We start from the raw sequence: 13,097 nt of genomic DNA, 5'->3' as shown, positions 1-13,097 counted from the left end.
GCCTGATGAAGAAGAAGGATGCGCTGATCTTCCCCAGCGATGAGAGCTATCCGTCGCCCCCTATCGAATATCGGGTTAGCTTCGTTGACCACCTCATTCGCGGCCTCTCTTCTCCTATCCATGATTTTCTTCGTGGATTGCTTTTCGTGTATGGGTTGCAGCTGCATCAGCTGACTTCCAACCCCATCCTCCACATTTCTATCTTTATCACCCTTTGCGAGTGCTTCCTCGGGATCCAACCTAATTGGGCTCTGTGGAAGCGCATTTTCTGCCTTCGCCGCAATGGCTCCCACAACATTGCCTATAACATAGGTGGTGTTGTTATCTGTGTCTGCCCTGACGGCGAGTATTTCGATGTCAAATTCCCCGACTCCGTTCAAGGGTGGCGAAAAAGATGGCTATACGTTCGCGAGGAGTGTTCCGACTCGCTGGAATACAACATCACCCCCTTTGACGGTAGCGCAAAAATCCTTCACCGCCGATCCTGGGATGCAGAGGCCACCGAAGAAGAAAAAACGGCGACAGAGGCGCTGATGAAGCGTATTCATGAACTGCAGAATACCCGAGGCAAAGAGTTGTCGGGTATCCAAATCAATGCATATTTCCTTAGGATTAGGGTGCAGCCTCTTCAGGCTCGCAAAAACCCTCTCTGGTTGTATGCTGGCGACAAAGACGTCGACCGCTTATCCAAGGATCTTTCAGTGAAGGACTTGGAAAAGCTTGTCCGGAAAATCTCGTCGCTGAGCAAGAAAAACGCTATTCCAACCTCCTGTCACGTGGAGCCATATAGCGGCACTAACGCTCTCCCCAAGGTAAATTATCTTTGTCCCCGCCGAATTTAACTTTTTCGACTACTATTTTGCTGAATTCATTGGTGTAAATTGTCGTCGATATGTCTTTTCCTCATGCAGAAGCATCAAGTTATATCCTCTCTACCTCCTCTTCCTGAAGGTGGGGAAGTCGAGGAACGAACCATCGTTACCGACGACACACGGGGTACTTCTCGCCCTGAGAGCGAAATTGCGGGCTCGCACAGATCCGCAGCTTTCTCTGAAAGAGATGCTGAATCCGAGGCTTCCGAGTCTGTACAATCTCTCCCTTCTGCTGCTTCCCCGAAGAACAAAAGGAAAAGGGGTGAGGTTGCAGACTCCGGCACCTCCAAAGCCGGCGAATCGCCTGCCGAAGAAACTTCCCCTGAAGAGGGGAAAGCCTTCGACCCTTACAAGGATGCCCTCGTTAGCTCGTAAGTCTCTGTCGTCTTTTTCAATTGATATATATTGCTTTGTAATATTCTCATACTATTTTTGATGCATAGTGGCGACGAAGAAGAAGAACCCACTGTTAATGTGACTGCTCCCACAAGCACGTCTCATACTTTGATTCTCTCCGAGACTCGCCCTGCTACAGAAGAAACCTCGCCTCCTCAGCGGGTCTTGGGGAACCTGACCCCTGCCGGCAGCCCCCGTGCCCCTTCGCCAAAGAGAGCGAGGGTTGAATTTGGCAAAGAACCAAGCCTCCTGACTGGGAGTTCGGCGACTCCTTCTATGGACGATGTAAGAACCCTTACCGCTTTTTTTGTACTATCGAAGTTTTCTCTTTTTTGACCTTTCCATCCTCTTTCTTTTTTCAGCCTCTGATGAAAGAATTTATTCGCCTGAGTACTCAATTTATTGGATACCGTGACTATGCCGATAATTTGAAAGGTATTCCGCTCTTCCCTCTTCATGTCGAACAAATTTTATTTTGCTATTTTGTTGTAACATTGTCATTCTTTCTTTTGCTAGAGGCTCTCACCATAGCTAATAAGCGTGCCGATAATCTTGCTCTCGAGCTGGAAAAAAGCGAAAAAGCTCGCGAAAAGGCTGAACTAGACGCTGCCTCAGTCGAGAGTATTCGAAAAAGACTCCATGAAGCTGAAACTGCCTTGAGTGAGCACACAGCCCAACAACTCGCTCGTGAGGGTGATATCAGCGCCCGCTTGGAGTCGCAAAATCGACGCTTTGTCAGTAAGTTCATCAATCACTTTGATCGAGTTGCCTCCAACATTAGCTTGTACGTATACTTTTTGATAACCCGAAATTTGTTTCAACGGGGAAGATGAGCCAGGAGTTTGAGATTGAAAACCCCGAAGATGACCGTCTCCTCGACGCTCTTTCTCTCCATGAGATTTATGGGGATGAAGTGCGCCGCAGTATCTCTGATGCTAAGGCGGCATTTTCGCGCATGTTTCCCTACTTCTTCCCGAAGACGGAACAGCCCAACACCTTCGCTGCTCTTACAAAGCACTTCATTCCCAAAGAGGATCTTTGGCTAGCCCTTCGGCAAGAAAATCTAAAGATTAGCGTTGAAGGCACCATAGCTTTGGTTGCCGAAAGCCAGCAAAGCGTCGACTGGGCGAAGGTTGGTGAGCTGAAGAAGATGGAAACGAAGAGGTGGCAATCCCTGATTAGGGCTGCCAAGCCGCAGTCGAAGAAAATCCTCTCCTTCCTCAGATATCAACCAGCTCCTTCCCCCAGTTCTGCAAAGCCGGAGGTCAAGTAGACCATCTTGTCCCTGCTTTTCCTTTTTCTTCTTCTTTTGCTGCTGTCTTCGTAGTAGCCTTTGGCGACAGCCTATCATTGGTTCACTAGGAACCCTCTCTTTGTAATGATCATGTAAGTATCCGACTGAATTAATGGAATGCTATTTTGCCGAGTTATTGATGTCGAGATTTTCTTTCCAGTTGGTTTTTGACAACTATACCACGGCTCCTCGTTCCTCGGATGCCTTGCCCGTTTCTTCCTTCTCGAAGAAAACTTCCGCTAATAATCTGAACGAAGATTCTTCGAGCGCTGGTCCAGTACGAGATTTGACCGAACTGCGACAGCAACTCCAGGCGATGAAGAAGCAAACACTTATAGTAATGGAGCAATCTCGGAAGTCATCCGAGAAAGAAAAACTTGCGCTTCAACAGGCTCAGGAAGCCTTAGCTTTAAAAGAGGCTGCTGTCGCCGAACCTGCGCAGGCTACTTCCCGAGAGAATTATATGCTTCAATTGATGACTGACGCTTGCCTGGATATGGCGGGTATGCTTCCTCAGCTTAAAATTCTTCTATGTTATTTGCTTGCTTACCGTCTCTGACTATTATACTTCTGTCGAGTAGGTTCCTTTTTGGATGCTGCTGCCGAAGACCAGCGGGTTGACGCGAGATCAAACGTACTTATCAAGCTTGCTCTGGATCATGGCTCCGACTTTTGGGTTATACCTGACCGTACCCGACAAATCGTCAGATTTCAAGATCGCGCAGGCCAGGTACGGCAGTACCTTGAATTTTGCACCAAAACATTGGCCATGGTCTATAATGCCATGTTCCCTCGAAATATTCAACCCAAGACACTTCCTGAGCTGATGAACAAATTCAAAAACGCTCAACAAATCCATGGTTTTGTGAAAGCCCAGTTGACAGCTAGCGCCAGATTTGCCCTGATTATGCTACAGATCTGTCACTCGAAATTGGAGATGACCAAGGTTGTTGAAACTGTCCATGCCAAGTTGAAGAAGCGACGGAGGTTCATCGACAAAATCAATGACAGGGTGACACCAGTAGCCGAGGAAATGATCGATGATCTCCTTCGGATGGATGCTGACTTCTTCATGGAGGGCCATTATGCTGATTTCATGGGTGCGTCTGCCGACAAGGACAGGGTGAACATAGATGACCTGATGGGTCGTGAATAAAAGTTTTCTTTTTCTTGTCGAATTTTTTTCTTGTAAATGGACCCTGTATAGTGTAAACACTATGTATGTTGTAAAATAACTTGTCTATTTTTCCTTCCTCCTAGCCCCCGAGCGTTTCAGTTGCTATTTTTTTTATTGGTTTGCGAGGTGTTTTAGGCCAAGGAAAATGACTTTGTCGATTGTATATTGTAAAAGATTTGTGTGTATATATATCGAAAATTGTTTAGTGCAAAGGAGGGTAGCTACCCTTGTCTCGAGAGAGCAACGCGTGTCTAACGACGTTTAGTGACTTAACGCTAAGGTTTGAGCGTGGCCTGCTACATGCCAGTGTAAGTGTCGGACCACTTTTATCTTTTTTCCATAGTTTACTCCTCTCTTCAATAACTTTTCCATCATCTTTATGATAAGACATGTCAGTGTCAGACTACTGCAGGATGGCATTAGGGAGCACCAAGATGATGGTGCCATGGCCGTGAGAGGATGGCCAGAGAGTTTAGGGCATCTCCAGCGGCGCGACCTAAACGGACGCTGAGCGACCGTTTGTGTCCGCCATGACCGAAAATGCATCGTGCACCCTCTCCAGCGGCGCGGCGCAAAGTGACCGGGCCGTCCGCAGAGACGCAAACCTGGCCCAAATATGCGCCAGGTTTGCGTCTCGGCGGACGCTGCGCGGACGCGCAAAGTGACCGCTTGGTCTCGGCACGGGCCCGCCGCGGCGTCACAACCGCTTCGTCTTCGGCGGCATTACTTGCGGGCGGCGCGCCGCAGCTTTGCGGGGCCGCGTTAATGGCGTGCCTCGGCTTCCGCGAGCGTGCGCGGCCAGCGAGACGCGAGCGTCGATGCGTCTTCTCCGCCGATGACTGGCGGCGAGGCGTCGCTTCGGCGGTCCGCGGCTGCCTCGCGTGCCGCGCGTAGTAATGGCGATGCCCGCGTGGCGCGGCCGTCACCTCGCCTCCGACCTATATAAACAGGGGCGCCGAGCATCTCATCTCCTCCGCACTAAACCCTAGCCGCCGCCGCCGTAGCGCCGCCTCGGTAGATCCACCATGAGCAGAGCCGGGCGCGGCCAGGCTACCGCGCCTCCACCTCCACCTTCACCTCCCACTCCACCTCCCCCGGCCTCGAGCTCCGACGACGGGTTCGACTCCGACGACCTCCTCCACCCGGTCAGGGACCCCGCGGCCCTGGCTGAAGCGGAGAAGGAAGCAGAGGAGGAGCGGGCGGCCCAAGCGGCTGTCGACGCCGAGCTGGAACAGCGCAGGCTGGCGGCCGCCGCTGCAGCCGAGGACTCTGACTCGGAGATTTCATGGTCATTCGATGACCCTGATGCGCCGACGTCGGAGGAGAAGGCGGCAGAGCAGCGGGCCCTCGTCGAGTCTTTCGAGACGCTCAAGGACGAGGCCGCCAACGCGAGGCTGGAGCAGGCACTGCAAGAGGACGTGGCGGCGCATCGAGCCATAGCGGCCGCGCGGGAGGCGGCGGAGAAGCAGGCCACGGAGCGACGCAACGACGGTGCCGGCCCGTCAGGAACCAAGTAGTTTAGGTCTTGTATAGTTTTTATGTACTTTCTATGTTTGGTTTTCATATGTAATTAATCGCTCGTGGTAGAAAACCAAAGGAATTGTATGAAGATCAAACTATGTTGCAATTCAAAAATGGGTCGCCCCGGTGGGAGCACACCCAGATGCAAACGGACGCGCGGTCAAAATATGTCCGCTGGGCGACGCAAACGGACGCTGCAGACCACTTTTGGACGTCCGAAATGCGTCGCGCCGCTGGAGATGCCCTTAGGTTTGAGGAGGTCGCCAAAACGGATCAAGGCAAGCAAAAAGTTACAAAAATTACCATGGCAACGGAAAGAATGTGTGGAATTTTCTTATGAAAAGAGGACATGGGTGGAGTAAAGAATTAGCACGGCAACAGAAAAAAGCCATCCCCTTCTGCGGCCCTTTCTCTTCGTGCAGAAAAGACTAGATTCCCAGCCCACCTTCTCACGAGCGATTCTCACCTATCCCATCTCTCCTCTGCCATTCTGATCCCAATTCCCCTCCACCAACGAGCGTCCGCCGCCGCACCGCGTTGCCCCGGCGACCAGCGCGTCCTCCCCGCCGTCGCAGCTTCATGTCGAGCACCTCCTCGTGCATGGTCTACCTCCCGCCCACATACTCCCGATCCGGACGCAAAAGAGACATCCAGAGCCACAGTTTCGTTGGATCCCGCCCCGCGGCAGTGAGATCTAGTGCGGGCCTCTGGCCGGCGTCTTACTCGTCCTTGCCGCGGCGCGAGGGGCGGACGACCAGTGGTCGCTCAATATCGGCGACAGCGTAAACGCGGGATTCACCTCCATGGACGATTCCCTTTCGTCGAGCTCTAAGGCCACGGGTTAGCACCTCTGGCCCTTCTGTGCATCTGGATTATCTTATTCTGATTCGTTTTGGTTTCTTTCCGCCGTTTCTTCTCATCAGATTGTTTTATGATTTCTTCAGATATGCAGCTCTGTTAGCATTGAACAAGGGTGATGCCAAAACTCCTTCGCATCGTTGGTCTTCCAGATCGACGAGCTAGTTTTTTCTATCTCTATGTGTTGCAAGTTTCTGTTGTAGATGTATGTGCTAAGCATCCTGTTCTCAATACGTGTGCTCCATATAAATATAGATTCAGAGAAGTACAGGCTACATCAACTTTGTTTCTTCAATGCTACATCTCTCTCTTCTCTCTCCCGAATTATCTGAACTGATGTTTTGGTTTTGGATCGAATTTATTCAGGATCCATAGTGCTAGTCGGAAATATGCTTCTATTTTTCTCAAGAATATTGCTTGCATTGCTTGAGAAATTTGGTCCATGAGCTGTAACTGGACATCCATCGTTGATGGATCAGGATTCTCCATGGGCAGCTCGATGACAAGCCTCTGTAGGGGGTATGAGTTTGTTTTTTTAGTGGATTCTCGAGCTGAGCTGATTAGATTAACTGCCCCTCATGGATTTTTTTAGCTGCCGTGGTTCACCCTCCCTTGAGAGCAAAAAGCAGCTTTCTTTTCTCCTGCAAAATTTAGCCTTAAGCACACAGCCGGAGTTCCCTCAAAAAAAAAAAAAAAAGCACACAGCCGGAGAGAACAACTTATTTAATTACTGCAAAATAAGGCATTTAATCACACCTTCGCCCTAGAAACCGTCTTGTCAGACCATTTGCCTCTAAATACTTCACCGATGCTAATGCTACACAAGTTAACGCAAACCATTTGCTGATCGCTCTATTTCTAGCGAAGCATGGCTCCTTTTCTTTCTCACTCATTTTTTCTTCTTTTCCTGAACAAATATTGATTGTGCTCTCTCTCTCTCTTATCTTTTTTTCTCCTTTTCCTGACCAAATATTCTGGTGCCTATCTTTTTTTATCCGGCCTGCATCGGTGCATCCCACACCCGTAGCTTCTTGCCTTTTTTTCGATGTACCCACAGCTTAGAACCGGTCGGTAGCAGTATCGGTTAGCTTTGGGCTTGTGTTAATGGGGATGATTTAGCTTTGAGGAGTGATGAAACTGATTCCTGCTGGAAGAATGAAAAAGTAGTTTGATGTTGATCCCTAAAAAGAGTAGTTTGATGTTGAACAGGACCCAAACCCCCTCGGTACTGCAGTTAGAGAAAGTTTCAGGGAAAAGGAAGGAAAATGTGTGGTCGTTCTCAAAATAGGAGGTGGGACCGGTCATACCACTGTTATTAGATATCATCACTCCGTTTCATATTATAAACCGTTTTAGTAAACTAAAATAGCTTGCTAAAACTGATTATATTATGAAACATAGGTAGTATATTTTTGCACAAAATGTGTGTCGATAGCTATTGCTCATGTGGTGAGATGAAACTGGTGTGGTTTCTCTTCTAAGTCATCAAATACACATAACGAAATACTTTTAGTATTGATCAATTTTCTTGGAAATGACCTAAGAGCTGTCAAAATTCTATGGTGAGCAGGCTTTAGGTCCACACCATTGGTTATTCCTTTCTAACTTTATACATGCACGTGAAAAACCCACTTGCTCAGATATGAGCAGGACTTACGTGTCGCATGGGGTATCCGAGTGGGACACACCTTTTTGTCAGAAGCTTGTGAAGTGGCCGTTTGAGATGTGCAGAATCCAACGGCTCTTACTACATGGGTAGCTACCACCCTTTGCAGCAAATCCACACTCATATATATATTGTATGTCGAAGAAAGAGATGTATATCACCAGTATCTTTACTATATTGCAGCACCACGAGTCCGCCTCACTAAAAGCCTTCCAGCCCCACTCGGTGCCCTGGAAGGAAAAGAGTGTGTCTGAAAACTCGCGGACGTCTCAGTACATTGTATGTTTACATAGAGGACTATATTTCGACTTTAAGCGTAGAAACGCCTAAGCTGCGCCACGTTCCAGGGATTTGGCTCGTCGATCCCTGTCTTCTTGTCCTTTATCCTGTATGCTCCCCCTTCAATTACTTATGTGACGATGTACGGGCCTATCCATGGCGGCTCGAGTTTTTCATGGCTATTTTGCGTAAGCCGGAGAACTAGGTCGCCTACCTGGAAAGACCTTGGTCGCAAACGTCGACTGTGGTAGTTTTTCATATCTTGCTGGTACTTGGTGACCCTTGACAATACCTCGTCTCGAGCTTCCTCGAGTGCATCAATATCATCTTCCAGTGCCTTCCTCGAGGTTTCTTCATTAAATTCTGCCACTCTCGGGGAATCATGCTCTATGTCTATCGGCAGCACTGCCTCAGCTCCATGGACAAGAAAGAACGGGGTTTCTTGAGTCGCTGTATTTGGTGTCGTCAGTATACTCCATAGCACGCTAGGCAACTCCTCTGGGCATGTGTGTCGAGATTTTTCCAGTGGTGTTAACAGGCGCTTCTTGATGCCGTTACAGATGATGTCGTTCGCCTTTTCGACCTGGCCATTGGTTTGCGGGTGCGCAACTGAGGCAAATTGTAATTTGATACCTACCTCTGCGCAATATGCCTTGAATTCCTTGGATGTGAAGTTGCTGCCGTTGTCTGTGACGATGCTATGAGGAACTCCAAACTGAAAAACGATACTCTTGATGAACTTGATTGCCGACGCTGCATCTGGTGAGTTTATCGGCTTCGCCTCGATCCACTTCGTGAACTTATCGACAGCTACGAGCATATAATCGTATCCTCCTGGCCACGCCTTGTGTAATTTTCCCACCATATCAAGACCCCATTGAGCAAAGGGCCATGACAATTGTATTGGCATCAACTCCACTGCCGGAGAATGAGGCTTCGCGGCAAACCTTTGACATGCATCACAGGTACGCACTATGTCCTTTGCATCTTCGATTGCTGTTAGCCAGTAGAATCCTGCTCTGAAAACCTTGGCTGCTATAGCTCGACTACTTGCGTGGTGCCCACACACTCCTTCGTGCACATCTTTTAACAGCAATCGACCTTCCTCGGGTGTGACGCATCACTGCAAGACTCCCGATATACTTCGCTTATACAGCTCGCCCTTGACCACGGTGAAGGCCTTGGATCGTCGAATAACTCGCCTTGCTTCTACTGGGTCATCGGGTATTTCTTTCTTTAGGATATATGCGATGTAAATTTGCATCCAAGGAACTTGGACCACCATCACCTCGTGTGATTCCTCGTCATCTCCTGACGCTAGAGCCCCCGAGTCTTTCTCAACCTTCTCCTTTTTCTTCGTCTGTTTATTTGCCTTAGTCAACCTTTCGCTTATCTCCTCCCAAAATACCCCGGGTGGTATAGCTAAGCACTGCGACCCGATATTTGCCAGACCGTCGGCTTCATCGTTGCTGAGTCTACTGATATGATTTACTTCGCACCCGTCAAAGAGCTGCTCGAGTTCATTGTATACCTCTTTGTATGCTATCATACTATCATTGACTGTGTCACATTGGTTCATCACCTGTTGAGCCACCAATTGAGAGTCGCCGAAAATCTTTAATCAGGTCGCCCCACAGGCTTTTGCCATCTTCATCCCATGTATCAGTGCTTCATACTCCGCTTCGTTATTAGACGCGTTGGAGAACGTCATCCGCAGTACATACTTCAGTTTATCTCCTTGAGGTGATACTAATATCACGCCCGCTCCAGCTCCTTCTATCCTCTTGGACCCGTCGAAGTTCATAGTCCAGGTTCTCGATAAATCAGGGGGTCCCGTATTTTGCAACTCCATCCACTCTGCGACGAAGTCCGGTAAAATCTGCGAATTTATTGCTTTTCTTTTTTCGTACATGATGTCCCGAGGAGAAAGCTCTATTCCCCAAAGGGAGACACGACCCGTAGCTTCCGGGTTATTCAATATATTGGATAAAGGCGTCTCATTAACCACTATGATCGGATGTGCCCAAAAATAGTGTCGCAACTTTCTTGCTGTTGTAAACACTCCGTACGCCAGCTTCTGATAATGCGGGTACCACTGTTTTGAAGGCGATAAAACTTCGCTGATGAAGTATACCGGCCGCTGGACTCCGTGGAGTTTTCCTTCTTCCTCTCGCTCAACCACAAGTACTGTGCTGACCACCTGAGGTGTGGCCACGATATATAACAGAAGAGGTTCCTTTTCCTTGGGCGCCACCAATATTGGTGGTGTCGAGATTGTGCGTTTGAGATCTTCAAAGGCTCTGTCCGCTTCTTCATTCCACTCGAACTTTTCTCCCTGCTTGATCAAGGCGTAAAACGGCAACGCCTTTTCTCCTAGCCTGGCGATGAATCTACTTAAAGCTGCGACTCTCCCAGTTAACTGTTGTATCTCCTTTAAATTTGTTGGCTTCCGCATCGTTACGATGGCCAGAATTTTCTCTGGGTTAGCCTAGATTCCCCTTGCTGACACCAAAAACCCGAGAAGTTCTCCCGCAGGAACGCCGAAAGAACACTTCGTCGGATTCAGCTTGAGGCAGAATTTGTCGAGGTTGTCAAAGGTTTCCTTGAGATCTTCGATCAATGTTGACCCTTTATTTGTTGTTACGACGATTGGGGTTACAAAAATAGAGGAAACAGATGTGTGCATTGCATTCATGCATAGAAAATCTGGGGAATTTTCGCGCTTTAAAGTAAAACAGATCCACGATAGCGAAGTTTCACTTGATCTTGGTGGAATTGTAGTAGCTCATCAAGTCAAGCGCTATAAACCTCAGTGTGACCTTTGTTAAAACCTGTTTTGGGTAGAGATGATTTGATCTAAGGGTTTAGATCAAATGGAACTAATAATCAACACAACAACACTTTACTCAATGATCAATTGATTGATCTTATAAAAGATCATAATATGGAATTCCTTGCCATAACATATGAACCTACAATTAATTGGAAATCAAGTAACAATAATTGGGAAACCATTCTTCACTTATCTTTTCCATGCCTTAAACTAATCAATGATCCTACCATGAACCTCATGGTATTCATTCTATTTCAATCTTGGAGACATGACAAGGAGATGAACTCTAGAAATATATTCCTCCTTCTCTATTTCCATGTTGGTGTGCATCAAACCTAGAGAGGTGAGGGTTCTACATTATTTATTAGAAAAGCAATAACAAACCTGGAGCTAAACCTTGGATATACATCCAAGTATTCAAATCATCATCTTCAAGAGGAACCTAGAGTATTATTCAAGTCCTTCCCAAATGAGTGAGACCATTCATACCACTCTTAGCTTTACCTATTTAAGACTCAAGGACAATCATTGAACCAAAGTATTAGGAGATTAACCATTATATCTTGGAATGGTGAGACAACCTAAGATCACATGGAATAATAACATATCCATGAATTGATAAAGTAAGGAGGAGATTAATTCAACCAAGATAGCCAAGTGGAGTTTTAGACTTAATATTTATTGAGATATGGTGAGTACACCCTAAACATTAGAATAAACCATTCCTTTATAAGGGAGCCCAAGCTAAGGTGATACACTCAAGATAATAGAATAGAAGTGAGAAATCCATTTAATGAGAGATACCTTAGGAAGACAAACCTTGGTCATTATAAATCGAGTGATGATCATAAACCCTAAGAACTTGAGGTAGAGATATTAAGAACAAGTGGATTATGCCTAATCCATGACCATGCTTTGGAGAAATAGGAGAATAATCCAAATGCTAACACTTATATGATTAGTAGATATCATTCACCACATAAAATTATGGGGAGATCATTAGTAAGCAACCCTAGACTTATAACCCAACCTTTACTTGTGAACCACTAGGTGATCACAATTAGAATCCTACCATATCTATATTTCCTAAATTAAGGAACCCAAGAGCACCTTAGAGTTAAACACTATACTTATTGTAGTGAGAAACCATACATCAATATGACCAAAGTTAACTATAAAAAGAAACATAACTACTTTAGTTACTTTAATGATTAATTGAGGAAAATAACAACATTAATTGGTAGAAGATAAAACCAATTCTCAAATCCTTAGTAACTAGAGAAGCACATAAAATATAAAGCAAGTAACCATATTACCATGGTTAGGGGAGATTAAGCCCTAGCAAATGCAATATGAGAACATTCCAACTCCATAACTTAGAAGTATATCTCAACCCTAGTTGATGTATCACTATGATGATCCTAATATAAACCCAGGCCATAATTGAGATTCAAACCAATTGTCATTAGGTAAACATAATTAGAACCCCAGAATTGCACTCTAGTTAAAACCTATACTTACTGATAGAGCACAAGATAAACCTAATTTAAAACCTTTAATTAGACCATGTGGGGTGATCAACCACTTACCTTTGTAACTAAGGCCAAGCCATTATGGGGACAATATCTAATTAGACATTTTCAAAGATAATAAGGGTGTTAACCTTGAAAGGGAGTTATAAGAGAATTTACAAAACTATAATAAATAAGTGATCACATAAAATAATATGCAAGTGAGCAACACTCTCAAATAAGAAACCAAGACTTCATTATGATCCTCAAATGCTTTGGAGTAGAATTCCTCAACCCTAATAATTCAAAATAGATTTGATTACACAAGAAAAAGGAAATTAAAATGAGTGCATAAAATCATAATTAATTACAATTTGTAATAAAGCTCACATATGTAAAATGTTTAATTAAAACAATTGAGTAATACAATAATACTTTTATTAGTCTTCATAAAAGACCAACTGTTTAACACCTGCAAAATAGAAAATAGTTAAAACATGAATTCAAAATAGAATTATAAAACAAAATTGAAAAAACAGAAAATAAGAAAGAAAAAGAAAACAGGAAAAAATAGAGAAGAGGCTTACCAGACTTGGCCACCACAGCCCACCACAGCAGCCCAACAAGCTAGCACAGTTTGGCCCAGCCCAAACGTACCCCTTCGACGAGATATTTCACGAGGAGGGGGAG

The 13,097-nt window shown here is 46.0% G+C and overlaps 1 long non-coding RNA gene across 1 annotated transcript; it reads left to right on the top strand.

The window, feature by feature from the left end:
* The first annotated feature begins 5,647 nt into the window (after positions 1-5,647).
* On the top strand, positions 5,648-6,475 carry LOC124687973. The gene is made up of 2 exons (XR_006998376.1): positions 5,648-6,100; positions 6,205-6,475. It is a non-coding gene; the product is annotated as an uncharacterized LOC124687973 (long non-coding RNA).
* The last annotated feature ends 6,622 nt before the right edge of the window (positions 6,476-13,097 follow it).

This window comes from Lolium rigidum, chromosome 2 (genome assembly GCF_022539505.1).
Source record: "Lolium rigidum isolate FL_2022 chromosome 2, APGP_CSIRO_Lrig_0.1, whole genome shotgun sequence".
Lineage (NCBI taxonomy): Eukaryota > Viridiplantae > Streptophyta > Magnoliopsida > Poales > Poaceae > Lolium > Lolium rigidum.
This window is presented reverse-complemented; position numbering and strand designations above follow the sequence as displayed.